The sequence below is a fragment of the Macrotis lagotis genome, chromosome X, assembly GCF_037893015.1.
Source record: "Macrotis lagotis isolate mMagLag1 chromosome X, bilby.v1.9.chrom.fasta, whole genome shotgun sequence".
Taxonomy (NCBI): Eukaryota; Metazoa; Chordata; class Mammalia; order Peramelemorphia; family Peramelidae; genus Macrotis; species Macrotis lagotis.
In genome coordinates this window covers 581,112,615-581,135,165 of record NC_133666.1, presented here as the reverse complement: position 1 = coordinate 581,135,165, position 22,551 = coordinate 581,112,615, and the positions used below count along the sequence as shown (strand labels likewise).

The window sequence follows — 22,551 nt, the reverse complement described above, 5'->3', positions numbered from 1 at the left end:
AATTATGAAGAACATAGAACATATTATCTGTCAGACTTATGCACAGGTAAAAAATTTATGAATGTAATAAGTGATTAGTTTTCATTTCTATATCAGTTATTAGAAACTGAGGAAATGAATCTATATCTTATAGATAAATAGCTAAGGAGAATGGAGAAAACTTTAAAATGGGTTGATGCATAATAAAGAGGATGGGGGAAGCCATAGAGAAAGGAATCTGCTTCTACGGAAAAGAAGTAGATAAACTTAAAACAGGAAGGCAAGAAACCATAAAATTAGAATGTTGGGTGAATTAATGAATGAACTGTTGCCAGTCTAGGTGTCAGATTCACATGTCTGTGTTATACATCCAAATAAGGGCAGAAGTTTTAAGATCACCAATTTGTGGGGAGGTTTGATAAGGAATGGGGACCCACATGGGGAAGAAATAGATAGTTCAGATAGGCCTTGAATCTCTGTAATACCCAGCCAATGAAGGCTTGAGGGAGGGAGCTGAAGTTTCAGGGGCGGAGATAAACGTTGCTTGCTTTTTGCTTTTGTGTGTTTGTTTTTGTGTTTGTGTTTGTGTTTGTGTGTGTGTGTGTGTGTGTGTGTGTGTGTGTGTGTGTGTGTGTGTGTGTGTATGTGTCTGGCTTTAATGATATATATCCCTCCTGCAGGAATGTATTAAAATTTTAAGTTAACTTCATTTACCCTAGAGTATTTTTTTCCTTTAAGATTTCTTGGTAACACAAATAAACAAGAGAAAAGTATGACATGTAAAAGGGATAATTTCAATAATGTTAAGAAGGTTTTGTGCAAATGTAGCCAAGGTCAAAAAGAAAGCAGAAGATTTGGAGGGAAATTTTAGACAGTTTCCAAGATAAAGTTCTCATGCCTCAAATATATAAAAAAATTGTCAACTTTATAAGAATACTATTTACTCTTCAGCCAACAAATGGTCAAGATATGAACAATTTTCTGATGAAGAAATCAAAACAATTTATAGTCATGTGAAAAAATGTTCTCAATAAATATTGATTAGAGAAATACAAATGAAAACTTTGATATAACAAATGGGCTAAAATGATTGAAGGGGAAAGTGACAAATGTGGAAATGTGGAAAAACTGGGACACTAATTCACTGTAAACTGATGGAACAGTGAACTGATCTAACCATTTTGGAGAGCAATCAGAATTATGGAACTGTAAACTGATCCAACCAATTTGGAGAGCAATCAGAATTATGCCCAAAGAGTTATTAAAATGTCTACACTCTTTGATCTAGCAATATCACTACTAGGTCTATTTCCAAACATGATTAGCAAAAAAGAAAAAAAAAATTCCAAAATATTTAAGACTCTATTTGTGGTGGCAAAGAACTGGAAATTACAGAGATGCCCATCAATTGAGAAATGACTTAACAAATAGTGATATATGCTCGTGATAAAAAAGTATTCTGCTATAAAAAAAGATGTTTGATGATCTTAGAAAAACATGGATATATTTGTACAAAATAATGATGAGCAAAATAAGCAAATCAAGAGAATGTTGTATACAGAAATAGAAATATTGTTTTAAGAACAACTTTGAATGCTTAAGTCATTTTAGCTTACAAATATCCAAATTAACTACAAAGGAGCTTTTAAGGAAGAACCTATCTGCATCCCAAAAAGAACTGATAAATAGCAATATGTTTAGAAAGATTACAGAAAGAAAGAGAGAGAGAGAGAGGTCAGAGAGAGATTTCTATCTAATGGTAACTTTCTCTAGCTAGTGAAGTGAAAGGGAATAAAAATGGGCAAAAGTTACATAATTTTAATGTATAGTTAAAAGGAATAGCAAGTTTTACATAACAATTCACTTTCATGTGCAATCATCTTTTTTCTAATTTGTTTTGAGAACGATTGTTTTATCTCAAGCTCAGAATAAAATAAACACTTCTTAAAATTTAAATTTATTTTCCCAACTACATTCAAAGATAGTTTTGAACATTCACTTTTTGCAAGATATTGGGTTCCATATTTTTCTTTCACTCATTTTCCCTTGTCAGAGATCAATCAGCATAACTATTTTAAACATATTTACATATTAGTAATGCTGTGAAAGATGAATTAGAACAAAAGGGGAAAAAACCATGAGGGTAAAAAACACAAAAAAACCATAAAGCATAAAATAATTTTTTTAAATTGGAAAATAGTATGCTTTTGTCTGCATTTAGACACCATAGTTCTTTCTCTGGATGTGGATGGTATTTTTCCATCACAAGTCCTTTAGAATTGTCTTTGACTATTGGATTGTTGAGATGAAAAAGTCCATCAGAGTTGATCATCACACAATGTTGCTGTTAGTGTGTATACTGTTCTGCTTCTACTCACTTCACTCATCATGAAATGATGCAAGTCTTTCCAGGCATTTCTGAAGTCCTCCCCTCATTTTCTTACAGAACAATATTCTTCTTACAGAACAATAGCACTCTGTCTTATTCATAAGGCACAATTTGTTCAACCATTCTCTGATTGATTCCCCTCAATTTCCAACTCTTTCTCACCACAAAGAGAGTTGTTATAAATATTTTTGTACGTGCTCATCATTTCTACTTTCTTATGATCTCTCTGGAATACAGACCTGGTAATAGCATTGCACCTTTGAAGTGTAGACACAGTTTTATTGCTCTTCAGGCACAATTCCAAATTGATCTCCAGAATGGTTGGATTAGTTCACAACTCCACCAACAATAGTGTAGTGTCCCAGTTTTCCCACCTCCTCCCCAACATTGGTCATTTTCCTTTTTTGTCACATTGGCCAATCTGATAGGTGTGAGGTACCTCAGAATTGTTTTAATTTATTTTTCTTTAATCAATAATGATTTAGAACATTTTTTCATATGACTAAATATTTTTAATTTCTTCAGCAGAAAACTGCCTATTCATATCTTTTGATCTTTTATCAATTGGGGAATAATTTAGACTCTTTTAAATTTGACTCAATTCTCTATGTATTTTAGAACTGAGTCCTTTATCTGAAATTCTAACTAAAAACTTTCCCAAATTTCTGTTTTCCTTCTAAAGTTGGTCTTGTTGGTTTTATTTGTATAAAGCCTTTTAAAATTACTGTTAGCAAAATTATCCATTTTGCATTTTATAATGTTCTTTGTTCTCTTATTTGGTCATAAACTCCTTCCTCTTTCATAGATTTGTCAGCTATATTATATCTTGTTCTTCAAATTGACTTATGCCTTTCTTGGTATAGGGTATGAGATGTGGGTTTATCTAGTTTCTGTCATACTCTTCCACTTTCCCCAGAAGATTTTGTCAAATAATGAGTTCTTAGACTAGAAACTAGATACTTTGTGTTTATCAAATAGTATATTTCTATAATAATTTATTACTATTTCTTTTGTGTCTAATCTATTCCACTAATCTATATCTCTTTTTCTTAACCAGTACCAAAGAGTTTTGAATCCTGATACTTTAAAATATAATTTTAGATATTCCACTTTTCATTTTTTTTATTACCTACCTTTGCATTTTTTTCCATCAATTGCCTTGATATACTTGACCTTGTGTTTCTTCAGATGAATTTTGTTACTATTTTTTCTTACTATCAAACTGTTTTGGTAGTTTGATTATTAGTGCACTTAATAAGTAATTTAATTTAGGTAGAATTGTTATTTTTATTGTATTAACTCAGTCTTCTCATGAGCAATTGACATTTTCCCATTTATTTAGATCTGATTTTATTTGTGTGAAAACTATTTTGTAATTGTTTTCATATACTTTCTGAGTTTGTCTTGGTAGGTAGACTCCCAAATATTTTATGTTCTTCACGTTTACTTTAAATGAAATTTCTCTTTCTATCTTTTGCTGTTAGGTTTTGTTGATAATATATGGAAATGATGATTTATGTGGGTTTGTTTTTATATCCTGAAACTTTACTAAGGTTGGTAATTATGTCAAATTGTGTTTTGGTTGATTTACTAGGATTCTCTAAGTATACCATCATATCATCTAATAAGAGTGACAGTTTTCTTTCCTGATTGCCTATTCTAACTCTTTGAATTTCTTTTTCTTTTTTTGTAAAGCTAACATTTCTATTGCAGTGTTGGACAATAGTGGTGATAATGAGCATCCTTGTTTCCCTCTGATTTTATTGAGAATGCTCCTAGTTTATCCCCATTACATATAATGCTTGCTGATGGTTTTAGATAGAGACTGCTTATCATTTTAAGGAAAACCCTATTTATGTCCATGCTCTCTAGTATTTTTAATGGAAATGAATACACTATTTTGTCAAAAGATTTTAAAGCATGTATTGAGATAATCATAAAATTTCTGTTAGTTTTGTCATTGATAATGGTCAATTATGCTGTTTTCCTAATATTGAACCATCTCTGAATTCCTAGTATACATCATACTGATTATATAGTATATTAACCTAGTGACAATTTGCTACAATCTCTTTGCTAATACTTTATTAAAATATTTCTTGTATCAATATTCATTAGGGAAATTGGTCTGATTTTTTTTCTCTGTTTTCATTCTTTCTGGTTTAAGTACCAGTACCATATTAGTGTCGTACAAGGAATTTGCAGAACTCCACCTATTTTTTCAAATAGTTTATACAGTATTGGAATGTTCTTTAAATGTTTAGTATAATTCACTTGTAAATGCATTTGGTCCTGGAAATTTTTTCTTAGGGAGTTCATTAAACGACTTGTTCTGAAACAGAGTTATTTAAGTATTTTATTTCTTTTGTTAATCTGCTCACTTTTTATTTTTGTAAATAATAATCCATATCACTTAGATTGTCAAATTTATTGACATGCAGTTGGGGAAGAATGGCTCCAAATTATTACTTTAATTTTCTCCTCATTTGGTGGTGAATTCAACCCTTTTCATTTTTGATACTGGTAGTTGTTTTTTAAATCAGGTTAATTAAAGGTTTGTCAATTTTAGTGATTTTTTTTCATAAAACCATTTTTTTTAGCTTTTCCAAGGAAATAGGGTTAAGTGGCTTGCCCAAAGCCACACAGCCAGGTAATTATTAAGTGTCTGAGGTCATATTTGAACTCAGGTACTCCTAATTTCAGGGCCAGTGCTCTATCCACTGTGCCACCTAGCTGTCCCCATAAAACCAATTCTTAGTTTTATTTATTAGTTCAATAGTTTTCTTACTTTCCATTTGATTAATTTCTTCTTACATTTTCAGAATTTCTAATTTGGTATTTAAATGGGTATTTAATGGCTATTTAAATTTAAATGGTATTTATTTTTTTTCTTTTTCTAGCTTTTTAAAAAGCATACCCAATTCATTGATCTCTTTGATTTATTCATGTAAGAGTTAGGCATATCAAATTTCTCCTAATTACTTCTTTGCCTATATCCCACAAGTTTTTATATACTGTCTAATTAATGCTATTAATTTGGATTAAATTATTAATAATTTCTATGATTTGTTGTTTGAGTGGCCATTCCTTAAAATTAGATTATTTCCAAGTAATTTTAGATCGATCACTCCATAGCTCTTTATTTCATGTGATTTTTTTAATTGCATTTTATTTCTGAAAAGGATGAATTTAATATTTCTGTATCTCTGAATTTGGTTGTGAGGTTTTTAATCCCTAACACAAGGTCAATTTTTATGTAGGTGCTATGTGCTGTGGAGAAGAAGGGATATTCCCATCACCATGCAATTTTCTCCAGAGGTCTATCATATCTATCTTTTCTAAAATTTTATTTGTCCCCTTAACTTTCTTTGTTTATTTTGTGGTTAGATTCATCTATCGAGAGAGTGATATTGAGGTCTCCTAATGGCATAGTTCTATGTCTCCCTGTAACTCATTTAGTTTCTCCTCTAAAAATTTGAATGTTATACCATTTGGCACATATATGTTTAACAGTGATAGTACTTCATTGTCTAAGATACCTTTTAGAAAAATATCGTTTCCTTCCTTTTTCCTTTTAATGAGATCTATTTTTGCATTTGCTTTGTCTGAAATAAGGATTGCTATTCCTATTTTTTCTTTTAATTTGGCTGAAGCATAATTTTTCTTCTCCAGCCTTTTACCTTTACTCTGTATGTATCTCTCTGCTTCAAATGTGTTTCTTGTAAACAACATATTAGAGGATGCTAGTTTTTAATCCACTCTGCTGTTTCTGTTTTATGGGAAAGTTCATCCCATTCATTTTCACAGTTATGATTATTTACTCTGTATTACTTTCCATACTTCCTTCTCTCAGTTTGAACTTTCTCCTTTCACTCTTTCCCTTCTCATCTGTAGAATTCACTCCATTTATTTTATTTATTGTAATGCAGACTAATTTTGAATTAATTTTTGAGATAACCTTTTCACTATTACAGGAATACTTTCAATTCTTAATTGAATGTTTTAAATTCTTTAAAAAATATTTTAAATTCTTTTTTTAATATTTTGTATTTACAAATACATGTTATGAAAGATTCTCAACATTCATTAAAATGCATATGTATATTTTTAAGTTACAAAGTTTCCCTCCACCCTCCCTTCCCACAACCCTTCTCTCAGTGGTAAACAGTCAGGTTAACATTGTACATACATATTTGTGATAAACATGTTTACTAGATTAGTCATTTTTGGTATGAGGAATTAGGATTAAGGGAAATAGATCTACAAGAGATATTTTTTATAAAGTGTTCATCAGATTCTGAATTGGTTTTTTATTTTGCTTTTGCTTTTGTTTTGATTTTCTTCTTCTGGATGTGGATAGCATTGTCCATAGCCAGTCCAATAACTAACTCTCTGAACTGCTAAGAGGAGTTGCTTCCATTGAGGTTGGTCATCTCACAGTGTTGTCATTAAGGTGCATATATTGTTCTCTGTTTACTTAAAATTCTTAATTTAAACTAAGTATGAGATTTTGGACTGCTGGGTGACAGTTTAGTGCACCAGCCTTGGAGTTACAAGAGCTGAATTTGAATATGACCTCAGACTCTTAATAGCTGTTTGACCCTGAGTAAGTCCCTTAACACTATTTACCTCACTTTCCATATATGTAAAATGAACTAGAGGAAAAAATAGCAAATCACTCCAGGGTCTTTGCCATCCACACCCCAAATGGAGATCATGAAGACTTGGATATCCCTGACAAGTCTGAACAATAACAGCAACCTACATTTGTTTCTCTTAGATCTCACTCATTTTCTCATCTTTGACCCATTTTAGCAATCTGTTGAGAAGTTGGAGAATCCAGATTCTGTCATTTGATAATTTTTAAGTTTCCTTTTTAAATTTATGCCATATACCAATTTAATAAGTATGACTTGCTTATTTCTATATACATCAATGATAAAAGCATTGATCAAAATTAAGCTGATAACTGAGTGCTAACCACATGACAGGTATGTATTGATCTTTCATCCTCATTTCTGGAATGTATCTCCATAACAATATTTTCAGTCAGTTCGTCTTTCTCTGTCTTGTCGCTGAGGCTGCCATTAAAGAACTGGACAAATGCTTTATCAATTACAAGTATACTTTTCTTTGCTGTTCATTGATCCTACTATTCTAGTAATCCATTCAGAAAAGAATGGCTTAACTTGAAATAGCCAGTTTTAGTGAATTGATACTAGCTCTTATTAATTATTTTTTCTATATGCTTATAAAACTTATGCTTGTAAATGTTTTTTGGAAAATTTTCCGGGGAAGGGCTACCTGATTAATAATTCCTACAGATCTTTTTTTTTAACCTCTTAGAAAATGTAAACATTTCTCCATCATTCACTTTAATTTTTAGTAAGTTCTTTCTCCTCCTAAAAACCCAATTTTGCTTTCTAAAGCACCTACTTTCTAGTCCAATTTTTTTATCTCATGGCATTACAAAGCAATGATAATAGAATTTATATGGCACTTTAAAGTTTGAGAAGCACGTTCCAAATGCTATTTCATTTTATCCTTACAACTCCAGGAGCTAGATACTGTCATTGGTTCTCTTTTACATATGAGAAAACTGAAAGTCAGATGGTAAATCATTTGTCATGGGTCACAAAGCTGGTTAAATGTTTGATGTTGGATTTGAACACAAATCTTCTTGGCTCTGAGCAGTTATCTAGCACAGTGGATAGGGTGTCAGGATCCCTGACTTCAAATCCAGTCTTAGACACTTATTAGTTGTGTGAACTTGGACAAATCCTTAACCCTGATTACCTGAGTTTCCTCGCTGTATAATAAACTGGAGAAGGAAATGACCAACTATTCCACTTTCTTGCCAAGAAAGATACAATTGAGGTCATGAAGAATTGAATATGACTAATTGTCTAAGCAACAATAACAACTTCCTGATTCTATGTCTAATATTATTTATAGCATATTATCTAGCTTACCCAGTTAGGAGTAAATATTTTAAACTATTTTCCAATTAAACCAATTAAAGATTTGAAGACGGAAATTATGACAATTTATATATAGTTTTCTTAAGTCTTCTATAATTCCTCTTAGCCTATCATTTCTCAAAAATTGCCTTATTTGCAAAATTTTCAGTCATTTTTGTGGGTAACGATATTGAATTCATTAAGAAGCAACTGGTTGCTGCCTTATCATCTTCTTATTCATCCAAGATTCCAATTTCTGTGAACTGTTTTGTCCCCTACATATTACCAGATGAAAATCAACCTCCTTAATACAGTAGAAAAAGTCAAAAAAGTGAAGAAATTGTCTGTTTTTAATTGAAATTTTATTTTATTTTTTCAATCACACATTATGAAAGTTTCTTAACATTCATCCATGTGCACATGCATATTTTTGAGTTATGGCTAACAGGTGAATATTTTACTTAACACTTATGTTTAACATGTCTACAGATTAGTCATTGTTGATAAGAGGAATTAAAACTAAGAGAAAAAAATCATGAGATAGGTAAGAAATACACAAGAGAAATTTTTGTGGATCTATTTTATATCCTGCTATTTTACTGAATTTAATTGTTTCAAGTAGTTTTTTTGATGATTTTCTTGGGTTCTCTAAGTATACCATCATATCATCTGCAAAGAATAAAAGCTTTGCTTCCTCATTGCCCATTTTCATCCTTGAATTTTTTTCTTCTCTTATTGCTAAAGCTAACATTTCTAATGCTATATTATAGTAATGGTGAGAATAGGCATTCTTGTTTCACCCGTGATCTTATTGGAAATGCTCCTAGTTTATTGCCATTACATATGATATTTGTTGATGGTTTTTAGATCAATATCACTTATTACTAATGCACTACCCATTTATTCCTATATTTTCTAGTGTTTATAATAGGAATAGATATATTTTATCAAAGACTTTTTCAGCAACAATAGAGGTAATCATCTGATTTCTGTTGGTTTTGTTATTGATATGTTCAATTATGTTGTGTTTTCCTAGTAGTGAACCATCCCTACCTACCTGGTATAGATCCTACCTAAACAAGGTATATTATCCTCATAATAACTAACTGTAATCTCTTTGCTAAAATTTTATTTAAATTTTTTTCATCAATGTTCATTAGGGAGATTGATCTATATTTTTTTCTGTTTTTGTTCTTCCTGGTTTAGGTGTCAGCACAATATTGGTGTCATAATAGGAATTTGACAGAACTCCTTCTCCTATTTTTAAAAAATAATTTATGGGGGTGGCTAGGTGGTACAGTGGATAGACCACCGCCCCTGGAGTCAGGAGTACCTGAGTTCAAATCCAGCCTCAGACACTTAATAATTTCCTAGTTGTGTGGCCTTGGGCAAGCCACTTTACCCTATTGCCTTGTAAAACAAATAAAATAATTTATGTAGAATAGGATTTAACTGTTCTTAAATGCTTGGTAGAATTCACTTGTAAATCCATCTGGACTTGTAATTCACTTGTAAATTCTTAGGGATTTTATTGAAGGTTACTTCAATTTCTTTTTCTTAAATGGGGTTATTTAAATATTTTATTTCCTCTTCTGATAATCTAAGCAGTTTGTACTTTTGTAAATATTCATCCATTTAACTCAGGTTATCAGATTTATTGGCATGCAGATGGCAAAATAGTTTTGAATTATCTTTTTAATATACTCCTCATTGGTGGTTGTTTAACTGGTAATTTGGTTATGCTCTTACTTTTTAAAAATCAATTTAATCAAATGTTTATCGATTTTATTGATTTTTTTTCATAAAACCAACCCTTAGTTTTAGTTATTAGGTGAATGATTTTCTTATCAATTTTTTAATCTCTCCTTTGGTTTTCTAATTTGGTATTTAATTGGGCATCTTTAATTTGTTCTTTTTTCTAGATTTTTTTAGTAGCATACACAATTCATTGATGTCCTTTCTCCCTTTTCCCACTATTTTATTTCTATAAGCATTTACAAATATATAATTTCCTCTAAAATTGCTTTGGCTGCATCCCATAAATTTTGGTATGATTTCTCATTGTTAATATTTTTTTGGATGTAATTATTGATTATTTCTATGATTTGTTGTTTGATTCATTCATTCTTTAAAATTGTTACTTAGTTTCCAATTAATTTTGGGTTTATTTTTCCATGACCTTTAATTACAAATAATTTTTATTGTATCATGATCTGAGAAGTATGCATTTATTATTTCTATCTTTCTGCATTTGATTATAAGGTTTTATGCCCTCATAGAAATTATATTTTCTTTTTATTTTCTATTCAATTCAGCATACATTTTGTCAAACAGTAAACCTTTATTAACACCTGCTATCATTGCTTGAGGTGGAGCCAAGATGGTGACATGAAACTAACTTCCTCCCAGGGCCTTTCCCTATTAAAGATAAATAAAGCCTCTACTATGACATTCAAACTACAGATCCCACCAAGAAAAAGAGAAGATTCAAAGAAGTTTTCAACTGTAGACATTGTGGAGGATCTTCAGTGAAGGTCTAGCTCTTTGGGGGGAAAAGGTGAAGTAAAAGTCCAGGAGGCAGGAACCAACAGGAGGATTTTAGCCACAGTGCAATCCAGGTCCCAACAGCCTAATAATAATAGAGGTCCCAGCAGTTAGATAGCAAGCCAGCAGGGAGGATCCAACCCCAAACAAAATCTTAACTCTGAGAGCACTGGGAAAAAAGACAAGACTGGGTTGAGAACAATCCTCTGTTAAGTCAGAACCTGGAAATAAAGGAGGAAACAAACTGCAAAGGCAAGACCTGGACTGCATAGGCAACATCTTGGCCAACAACAAGTCAGGGATCAGATCCCAGCCCCAGCAAAATAAAAAGCTTGAATCTATATTCCATATACATCAGGAGCAGAACTACAACAACAAAAATGAACAAAAAAGCTAAAAGAATGCTCACTATAGAAAAGTACTTCACAGATAAAGATGACAGCAATGCCATGCCTGAAAAAGAAAGCAGCTAAAAATTACTCACAGGAGAACTATCAAAACAGTCTATAAATTGGACTCAAATAAAAAAGATCATTGAAGAGCTTAAAAAGAATTTAAAAAACCAAAGAAGAGAAGAAGAAGAAGAAGAAAAATGGAAAAAAGAAATGAAAGTCATGCAGGAAAATTATGACATGTTGATCAAAGAAATCAACTCCATTAAAAGTAAAAATAACCAACCGGAAAAGGAAACATAGAAGATAACTGAAGAAAATAAAATCCTAAAAATTCGAATTGAACAGTTATAAACTAAAGAATCTACAATACTACAAGATTCCATCAAACAAAATAAAAAGGATGAAAAAAATTGAAGAAAATGTAAAGTACCTTCTAGGGAAAACAAATAAACTGGAAAACAGATCCGGGAGAGACAATCTATGAATCATTGGATTACTAGAAAGCCTAGACCAACAAAAGGACCTGGGAAACATCATACAGGAAATTATAAGGGAAATCTGCCCCAAACTACTAGAATACAGTACAATATAACAATTGAAAGAATTCACAGAACTCCTCCAGAAAGAGACCTCAGGATAAAAATTCCAAGGACTGTATTAGCAAAATTACAGAACCCTCAAATAAAAGAAAGAATATTGAAAACAGCAAAAAGAAAACAATTGAAACACAAAATGAACACAATCAGACTAACACAGGATGTATCATCCCCAATACTGAAAGGTTAGAAGAACTGGAATAACATATTTCAGAGAGCTAAGGACCTGAGGACCTGGATTACAACCCAGAATGTACTACCCTGCAAAATTCAGCATATATTTTTAGGGAAAAATGGATGCTCAGTGAAATACAGAACTCCTAGAACTTCCTGATACAAAGACCAGAAGTGAACAGAGAATTCCATCACCAAATGCACTACTGAATAATTACATAAATAAAAAAAGGTAAATGAAAAAGGGGACTGAAAAGAACAAAATTGTTTTAAACAAATGTTGTTCCCTAAAAGGGAAGACATAACAATTCTAATTTTTTAGAACTGTAATTCTCTAAGGAAAATTAGGAGGTAGAATATAATTGAGGAGAATGAACCCAAAAGATATGGGTCTAATTGGGTCCTGTCTCTCAACTGAAGAGGTCCAAGATCATATCACTATGTCTGAGACAGAAAGCCCTGAAAAAAAGCAGGAATATTAACTTCAACTTAAGTTTATCATTATACTATGATTCACTGTAATCACAAGGTGCTAATAACCTTGTCTAATGAGGGCATCATAAGCTGCCAGGACCTGAGACAATGTCTCTGTTACTTACAATCATTTGTAAAGTAGTCAGTGAGATGTACAGAGCCTCCCAGTACTTTGAGTTCTTTAAAATACAGTTAATTAGATCAGCATCTCCTGCTTCACTTAACAAGGGGTTAAGTTCCCTAGGTGGAGGGGGTGGGGTGTAAAGTGTGAAAGAAAAGAGGTCTGGGGCTGGGAAGGCCACAAATAGTTCAAGAAATGATATGGCTTTGGAGGATACTTTGGTTCATTAAGAGGATGGTGTGTAATTGAAAGATACTTTTAAAGGGGGGGTGAGGTAAAAATGATTATAATTACAATTTGATGTAATTTTAGTTGATGCTGCTTATCAAGCAATCAAGTAAACAATCTGTGATGATATGTTGATAACAATAGGAGCTTCTCAAGTAATCAAATAATCGAAATGTGTTTGATGATACCAGATTAATAATATTAGATCACCAAGGGAAGAGGCACAAAGATTTATAATTTTAGAGGGAAAGGGAGGAGAATGTGAATGCTGAGTAAATTCTATTCAATAGTTTTAGCCCAGTGAAGGAATAAGGTGCATTCCCAGTTGGGTTTAAAATCTAATTTAATCTCCAGAGAAGGGGGAGACAGGGATGGGAAAGATAAGGGGAGAAGGGACTGATAAAAGGGAAGGGAAAGTATAAGTAAAAATAAATTGAAAGTTACAGTCTTAGAGGAAATTCAATGGGGAAACATGGTAAAATTTTGGTGTGGAGGAATAAAAGAAAATGAAAGAGATAAGTATAAATGGAGAAAGATAGCATGGAGAGAAATACAAAAATGGTAATCTTAACTATGAATGTGAATAGGATGAACTGAGCCATAAAATGGAAACAGCAGAATGGATTAAAAACCAGAATCCTACAATATGTTGTTTACAAGAAACACATTTGAAGTAGAGCAGTACAGACAGAATAAAGGTAAAAGGTTGGAGGAAAGTATATATTCCTCAGTGGAAGTAAAAAACTCTGGGACAGCGATCGTAATCTCAAAGTAAAAGCAAAAATCAATCTCAATAAAAGGGATAAGGAAGTAAACTACATCTTATTAAAAGGCATCATTGGTAATGAAGCTATATCATTACTAAACATGTATGCACTTAGTGGTATAGCATCCAGATTCCTAGAGGAAAAGCTGAGAGAATTAAAAGGAGGAATAGAGAACAAAACTTTAATAATGGAATACCTCAATCTCCCACTCATAGAGCTAGATAAATATAAAAACAAAATAACAAGAAGGAAGTTAAGAAGGTGAATTAAATCTTAGAAAACTTAGATATGATAGACCTCTGGAGAAAACTTAATGAGGATAGAAAAGAATATCTGTTTTTCTTGGCAGAACATGGTACCTTCACCAAAATTGACCATGTAGACCATGTACTAAGGACACAAAAAACCTTAAAATCAAATGCAGAAAGGGAGAAATAACACACACACACACACACACACACACACACACAAATATATATATATATATATATATATATATATATATATATATTTCTCAGACCATGCTGCAATAAAAATTACATGTAATAAGGCACCAGGGAAAAATAAACCAAGAACTAACTCTAAATTAAATAACTTTGTCTTAAATAATGGGTGGATCAAACAGCAAATAATAGAAATAATCAATAATTATATCCAAAAATGATACTAATGAGACATCATACCAAAATTTATGGGATGCAGCAAAAGGCAGTTTTGAGGGGAAACTTTATATCTCTAAATGTCTTTATGAATAAAATAGAGAGAGAGGAGATCAATTAATTGCATATGCAGCTAAAAAAGTTAGAAAAAGAACAAATTAAACAACCCCAAATTAAATACTAAATTAGAAATTCTGAAAATCAAGGGAAAGATTAATAAAATGGAAAGCCAGAAAAACATTGATCTCATAAATAAAACTAAGGGTTTGTTTTATGATAAAGCCAATAAAATAATACAAACTTCTGGTTAATCTGATTTAAACAAAAGAAAGAAGATAACCAAAAATGAAAAGGGTTAACTAACCTCCAATGAGGAGGAAATTAAAGAGATAATTTGGAGTTACTTTGCCAAACTGTATGCCAATAAATTAGACAACTTGAGTGAAGTGGATGAATATTTACAAAAATACAAACTGCCCAGATTAAGAGAAGAGGAAACAAAGTATTTTAACCCCATTTCAGAAAAATAAATTGAAAAAAAATCATCAATAAACACCTTAAGAAAAAAATCTCCAAGTCCAGATGGATTTATGAGTGAATTCTGCCAAACATTTAAGGATTATTTCCAATTCTATATAAACTAAAAAAATAGGAGAGGAAGGAGTTCTGCCAAACTCCTTTTATGACACCAACATGGTGCTGATACTTAAACCAGGAAGATCCAAAGACAAAAAAAATTATAGACCAATCTCCCTAATGAACGTTGATGCAAAATAAAAAACTTAAATAAAATTTTAGCAATGAGACTAAAGCAAATTATTACCAGGATAATACACCATAATCAAGATGGATTTATACCAGGCAGGCAGGGATAGTTCAACATTAGGAAAACACTCAACATAATTAAACATATGAATAGTAAATCAACAGAAACCATATGATTATCTCAATACAAGCTGAAAAAGCCTTTGATAAAATACATCATTCCTATTAAAAACACTAGAAAGTTTAGGGGAAAATTGAGTTTCCCTTAAAATAATAAATAGTATCTATCTAAAATGTCAACAAATATATTTAATGGGAATAAACTCAGAGTATTTCCAATAAATTCAGGGACAAAACAAGGATGCCCATTATCACCATTATTATTCAGTATAGTACTGGAAATGCTAGCAATAACAATAAGAGAAGAAAAAGAAATTGAAGGAATCAGAATTCGCAATGAGGAAACAAAATTTTCACTCTTTACAGATGATATGATAGAGAATACATGAAAATCATCTAAAAAACTCCTTGAAGCAATTAACAATTTCAGCAAAGTAGCAGCATATACAATAAACCCACATAAGTCATCAACATTTCTTTATATGAACAACAAAGCCCAAGAACAAGATATAGAAAGAGACATTCCCTTTAAAATAACTATAGACAACATTAAGTATTTGATGGGAATCTACCTCCCAAGACAAACCCAGAAACTGTATGAACACAATTATAAAGCTCTCCTCACATAGATATAGTCAGATCTAAATAATTGGGAAAATGCCAAATGCTCATGTTAGTTTGAGCTAATATAAATAAAATGACAATTAAATCCAAATTAAATTACTTATTCAGTGCCATACCAATCAAACTTCCAAATAACTACTTTACCAAGCTAGAAAAAAGAGTAACAAAATTCATCTGGAGCAAACAAAAGGGAAAGAATAGCAAGGGAACTGATGAAAAAAATGTAAAGCAAAGTGGTCTAGCTCTATCAGATCTCAAACTATACTATAAAACAGTAGTCATAAAATTGCCCGGTACTGGTTAAGAAATCAACCAGTAAGAGTAATCAACCAGAGGATAAGAATAGGTTCAAAAAGAAACTTCAGTAAATGACTAAAGCAAGCTACTATTTGGCAAGCCTAGAGACACCAGTTTCTGGGATAAGGACTCACTATTTGACATAAATTGTTAGGAAACTGGAAAAAAATATGATAAAAACTAGGTATAGATACACATCTCACAACTTGTACCAAAATAAGGTCAAAATGGGTACAGGATTTTGACATAATAGCAATACCAAAGATGAATTAATGGACCAAGAGATTTTCTGTCTATCACCCATTGTAACCAAATGTAACCTGTATGAAGATCCAACAAAAGAGACTTAGAGGAAGAAGCAGAGAGGTAGGAAAAGAATCAGGAGGGAATAGTGTTCTGAAATAAAGTAAAGAGAAGAAACAGTCAGGAGAAGAGAATGATTAACAGTGTCAAAGGCTGTAGAGAGGCTAAGAAGAATGTGGGTGGCCTTGTAATCAATAGATTATTAGTACCTTTGAAGAGAACCATTTCAGCAGAATGATGAGGTCAAAAACTAGACTGTGAACAGTTAGAGAAAAAAGGAATTGTATTATCCAATCTCTCCTTTTGTGTGCTAAACTTTTTTAAAAATTCACATGCAGGGGCAGCTAGGTGCACCAGTAGATAGAGCACTGGCCCTAGAGTCAGGAGTCCCTGGGTTCAAATCCAGTCTCAGACACTTAATAATTACCTAGCTGTGTGGCCTTGGGCAAGCCACTTAACCCCATTGCCTTGCAAAAAACCCTAAAAAAAATCACATACAGTAAGTGCCTACAATTCCTTTTTTCTCTAACTGTTCACAGTCTAGTTTCTGACCTCATCAGTCTGCTGAAACGGCTCTCTTCAAAGGTACTAAATACGTAGATCAGTGGAGACCATTTTGAGGTTGAGGTAGACATGTTTATAGACAATAGGGAAATAGAGAGAAGACCAAAAGAGATTGAAGATGAGTAAGAGAATTCCTAATATATTCAAGGTATTATAATAGGTAATAAGATGATTCTTACTGAGAGCTATACCCTTAAATATTTGTGTATCTGTGTTATTTCAGTATCATTATTTATAATTCATGCATATCTAAAACCTTTCATAATCATGTGTATTATATATAAAAATCCATCATCCAAGAAGAGATGCCAAAAGGAGCCCAATGCATATAAATACCTATGGAAGCCTATAGCAGAGGCAAAAGACAAAAATCAAAATAGTTCCTACTCTGAAGGAATTTACAATCAGTTAAAAGAGTGTAATTTATAAAGAGATAATGTGTAATGCTATACCATTCTTGGCTATACAAGAATTTTGAGGAGGAAGAGAACAACTGGGAAGATCAGCAAAACTTAGCTGGGGGGAAAAACAGAACTAAGCCTTTCTATCCCTCTCTAAATTAATGTTTCATTTTTTCCAATTACATGTAAAAACTATTTATAACTCTTTTTGAAAAGCAATCATTTATTAGAACCAATTCAAGAGCATGAGAAGAGTGAGAAAAGGAGGATGATGGTAGAAAGGGGGAGATAATGAGGTCTGCATTGGATGTCAGTTGTGGAAACATATAAACGCTTATTTTTAAACATTTACATTTATAAGGTGTAACATAAAACATTTTCCTTTAAAAAAATTAGCCAGATTTGTCTAAAATCAAACCAAGGAGGCACACTCCAAATGCCTGTTGAAAATTTAATCTTGGGTCAGCTAGATGGCACAGTGGATAGAGCATCAGTCCTAGAGTCAGGAGGACCTGAGTTCAAATGTGACCTCAGACACTTAATAATTACATAGTTGTGTGACCTTGGGGAAGTCACTTAACCCCTTTGCCTTGCCAAAACAAAATAAAACAAAACAAAAATAGAAATTCAAACTCCTATTTTCCATCCAGATATCTGGCTCATCTTGTGATCACCTATCTGCCCTAAGATTAAATTTTCAATGGACAATTTGAAGTGTGCTTCCTTGGTATGATTAGACAAGATCTTTTGTTCTTATTCTTCTTAATATAAAATATGATTAACATAATTGTACATGTATAACCAATGTTAGATTGCTCTCTTTCAGGAAGAGGGAGGAGGGAAGGAATGAAGGAAGGAAGAAAAATGTGAAAGTCAAAACCTTACGAAAATGATTGTTGATCATTCAAAATTGGGAAACATTAGCTGGGTTAATCTACTTTGGATGGTACAGAAAGCTACCTTGAAGCATGGTGCTGAAAGGTGCTTCAGTTTATTGGACCAATCTGGTTCCTAGTCTTGGGTGATGGCTGGGAGGGGAAAAATGCCATTATAAATGTTCTAATTTTTGGCCTGTGATGACTGATTGTCCAGATTTTCTAAGAGCTGGGTCTAGACTAAGAAGTACTTTGTAGCACAAAAACAAACATGTAATAGGAACAAGGGGCAGAAACCTTGTGCCTTTTTATAGATTACAGATCCAGAGTTCAGGGAAAGGGAAGGGAAAAATGTGTCTTGTTGGCAACAGGGAACAGATAAGTTTCCTAAAACTGAGAAAGGAGCGAGGTCCATAAGCCATGTCTGGGAAAACAAAATGGGATATAGAAAAATCATTCCAGTTATGAATCCAGAGGAAGAGATAATAGATGTTGAATATAATAGTTTGGAAAAAATATTAGGGACCATTAATAGAATGGGGACTAACAGAGATTGGGACTATTAAATGTAACAATATTCTAAAAATGATTATTTTCAATGTAGCTATATGCATATTCTTCACTTACATAGGAAATAGGAAGGGGATGCACACAAAATCCCAGGAAGAAGTTTGGTAATAAATTCCATAAAGACAGTGGTAAGGATATTACTCTCCTAGGATCAAATCAATTGTAATGTTTGGATATAGTCAAGAAATGGAATCAAAACTTGGGAGTCATTTCTGCTCCTGGGGCAGTCTGGGTCTCTGTTCTCAGCTCATATCTAAGAGCATACCTCTACCTTCTCTGTGGAAAGACCAAGAAAACAGAAAGTACCTCCATTTATGTAAACACTGTCAACATCTGAATTAACAGCTTTTATGAAAGGCCCTGTGTTGCCAAGTCGTTGCTCTCTTAGAAATATTTCAAAGGAGGCTAAAGCCTGGGTTAGGTTTACACTTCAGCTCCCAGCATCGTCCACCTAAAAATCTAAAAGTACTTTTTGAGAAATTGGCAATGTCTCATACTCCTGTGAGGTAGGTCATTATTACTGCCATCATTTAGCAGATGGCAGAACTCAGACAGTGAGAGAATATGACTTGTCAAGGTCATCAAACCTTGAAGGGAGTCAGTAGACACTGTAATATCTACAACCAAGTCCTGTACCATGTCCTACTAGATCACTCTAATTCCTAGAGTGAAGCTTTTAACATTTGTTTTCATAAAATTTTTAATTTTTAATTCTCTTCTTCACTCATCACCTGCCTCCTCATCAAGAAGGTAAGCAATTTCATATAGGCTACACATGTGAAGAATTGTATGAAACATATTTTCAATTTAGAAAGAAAACATAAATCAAAAAAGCAAGAAAAATAAATAAAACTTTTAAAGTATGTTTTGATCTGTCTTTAGACTCCATCATTTCTTTTTTCTAAGTTCTTTGGAATTGTCTTGGACCATTGTATTGCTGAGAATAGGTAAGTCATTCACGGTTGATCATCATACAATACTACTGTGCACAATATTCTCCTACTTCTGTTAATTTCAATTTGTATCAATTCATGTATGACTTTCCAGGCTTTTCTGAAAACAACTCATTTGTCATTTCTTCTGGCATAATCTATCACAATCATATAGCACATATTGCACAAATTGTATAGCCATTGTCCAAATGATGGGTGCCCCTTCAGTTTCCAGTTCTTTGCCACCATAAAATGAATTGCTATAAATAGTTTTGTACTTTTCCCACAGACCTACTAGAATGTATTGCTGTATCAAAAAAGTATCCATGGTTTTATAGTCCTTTAGATATAGTTCCAAGCCAGATTGGTTGAATCGGTCCACAACTCTACCAACAATACATTGGTGTATTAATTTTCGCACATACCTTCCAATATTTGTCATGTTCCTTTTCTGTCATATTAGCCAATCTGATTGATGTGGAGTAGGACTTCAGAGTTGTTTTAATTTGTACTTCCTGATCAATAGTGATTTAGAGCATTGTTTTTCATATAACTATAGATAGCTTTAATTTCTGTTTGAAAACTGCCTATTCATATCATTTGACCATTCATCAACTGCTGAATGATTTATATTCTTATACATTTGATTATTTTCCTATATATTTGAGAAAAGTCATTTATCAGAGAAACTTGTTATAAATTTTCTACTTATTACTGTGATTTTCCCATTTTCCCTCATTGTATTTCTCCCCCTAATTATCTTATTCTCTCTTTTCTCACCCATTCCCTCAACTAAGATGAACTTGTTCATCTCAGCAGTATAATAATTAAAGACAATTCTAAAGAACTTATGATAGAAAACACCATCCATATTCAGAGAAAGAATGATGGAGTCCGATGCAGACCAAAGCTTACTATTTTCAATTTTTAAATTTTGCTTGATGTTTTATGATTTTTTTCCTCTCATGGTTTTTTCCCCTGTTATGGTTTTTTTCCTTTTGTTCTGATTCTTCTTTTACAACATGATTAATATACAATTATGTTTAACATAATTACACATGTATAGATTACTCTCTGTCAGGGGGAGTGTGGAGGGAAGGAATGAAAGAAGGAAGAAAAATGGGAAAATCAAAACCTTACAAAAATGATTGTTGAAAACTATCTTTTCATGTAGTTGAAAAAATTAATTAAAAAAAAAGAAAGGAAGGATCAGGAAGAAGGGAAGGACTAAAAAGGAAAAGAATCAATGAAATGTCAAATTCAGGGAGCAGATAATAATCCAGCTTACTGTAACAGAGTGCATCAAAAAGGTATTGTATGAGATACGGTTAGAAAACTGTGAGATATGGTTAGAAAACTAGTCTGGATATTTATATAGGCAATAGGAAAGCAGAAACCATTATTTTACCACTTGCCCCAAACAGTAGTTTATTTTTTTTTTGTTGTTCCCACTCTAAATGGGAAGTCCTTTTTTATTGTTCTCAGAATTTTTACCATGCTTCAGTTTATTATGAACTCTAACCACTTTCTCCCTTATCCCAAACCCTAATAATAGTCTTCTAGAGAGATTGTTTTATGCTTTTCATTTTCTATTCACCTCCATTGTATTATTTGCCCTGATGCACCCATTCTCTTTTGCTTTTCTCAAAATAATTCTATGATATAATTCTCAAGTTGGATGAGATGATTTCTAAGTCTTCTAGGGCCAGGAGTGGTAGATAAAGTGGTAGACCTGGAAGTCCTTAATTCAGTTCCAATCTCAGGCATTAAAGAATTATCCTGGGCAAGTCACTTAGCCTCACCCTCAGTTTCTTTACCTGTAAAATGTCAAAATAATAACATCTACATCACATGGTTGTTATGACAATAAAAATATTTATAAAGTACTTGTGAGGGTGCTAAGAACCTAATTGGGTTCTTTTTTTTAGTTGAATTAAGCCCTTTATTTAATGTTACAAAAAATATTTAGTCAAACAGACCAAAACCCATGTCATCATCAGACTCCTGGATTCTTCTTTTTTTGCTTCTTCTTTCTTCTTCTCCTCAGCTGGGGCAGCTGCACTAGCAGGAGCAGCACCACCAGCTGCTGGGGCAGGTCCACCAACTCCTACACTGCAGATGAGACTTCCAATACTGACATTAGACAGAGCCTTTGCAAATAATCCAGGCCAGAATGGTTCAACATTCATACCTGCTGCTTTAATGAGGGTGTTAATTTTATCTTCCGTGACCATAACTTCCTCGTCGTGAAGGATGAGGGAGGAGTAGATGCAGGCGAGCTCGGAGATGGCCATTTGGGGGGATGGAGGAGACTTGGTTGTAGTGGTGCTGGCTGCCAGCTGAAGTGGAGTCACCTCAATGCGGCCTTAGCTTCCGAAGAAGAACCGAGCACCTTACAGACAACTGAGGAGAGGCCTAATTGGGTTCTTAATAAATATTTATCATATTCCCTTCTATCTCTCATTCCAAATTTTAGTATTTGTATATTCATATCACTTTAGAATCATAGCCTTTTATAACTGGAAGGGGCCTTAGAGGTCTTTAGAAGTTCAACTCTATTATTTTAAAGATCAGAAAAACAGACACCCAGTGACTTAAGTGGCTTGCCCATGATCACATTAGGAGAGAGCTAGCATTTGAATGGAGTATGTCTGATTCCAAATACAATGTTTTTCCCACTCTTCCATAAGCCTCTCCCTAGGAAACACACACACACACACACACACACGATACATATCCATACACACATAAATACACATACACACAGTGTATGCTTATGATAACAGGGGAGAAGTTAGAAGGACAACATATAGA

General features: G+C 32.7%; 1 long non-coding RNA gene and 1 pseudogene across 1 annotated transcript in view; one reads left to right on the top strand and one right to left on the bottom strand.

Annotated features, from left to right (window-relative positions):
• The window catches only part of LOC141498348 (uncharacterized), a 197,069-nt gene that overhangs the window by 99,681 nt on the left and 74,837 nt on the right, over positions 1 to 22,551 (top strand). The window lies entirely within an intron of this gene.
• On the bottom strand, positions 21,703 to 22,031 carry LOC141502922 (large ribosomal subunit protein P1 pseudogene; annotated as a pseudogene).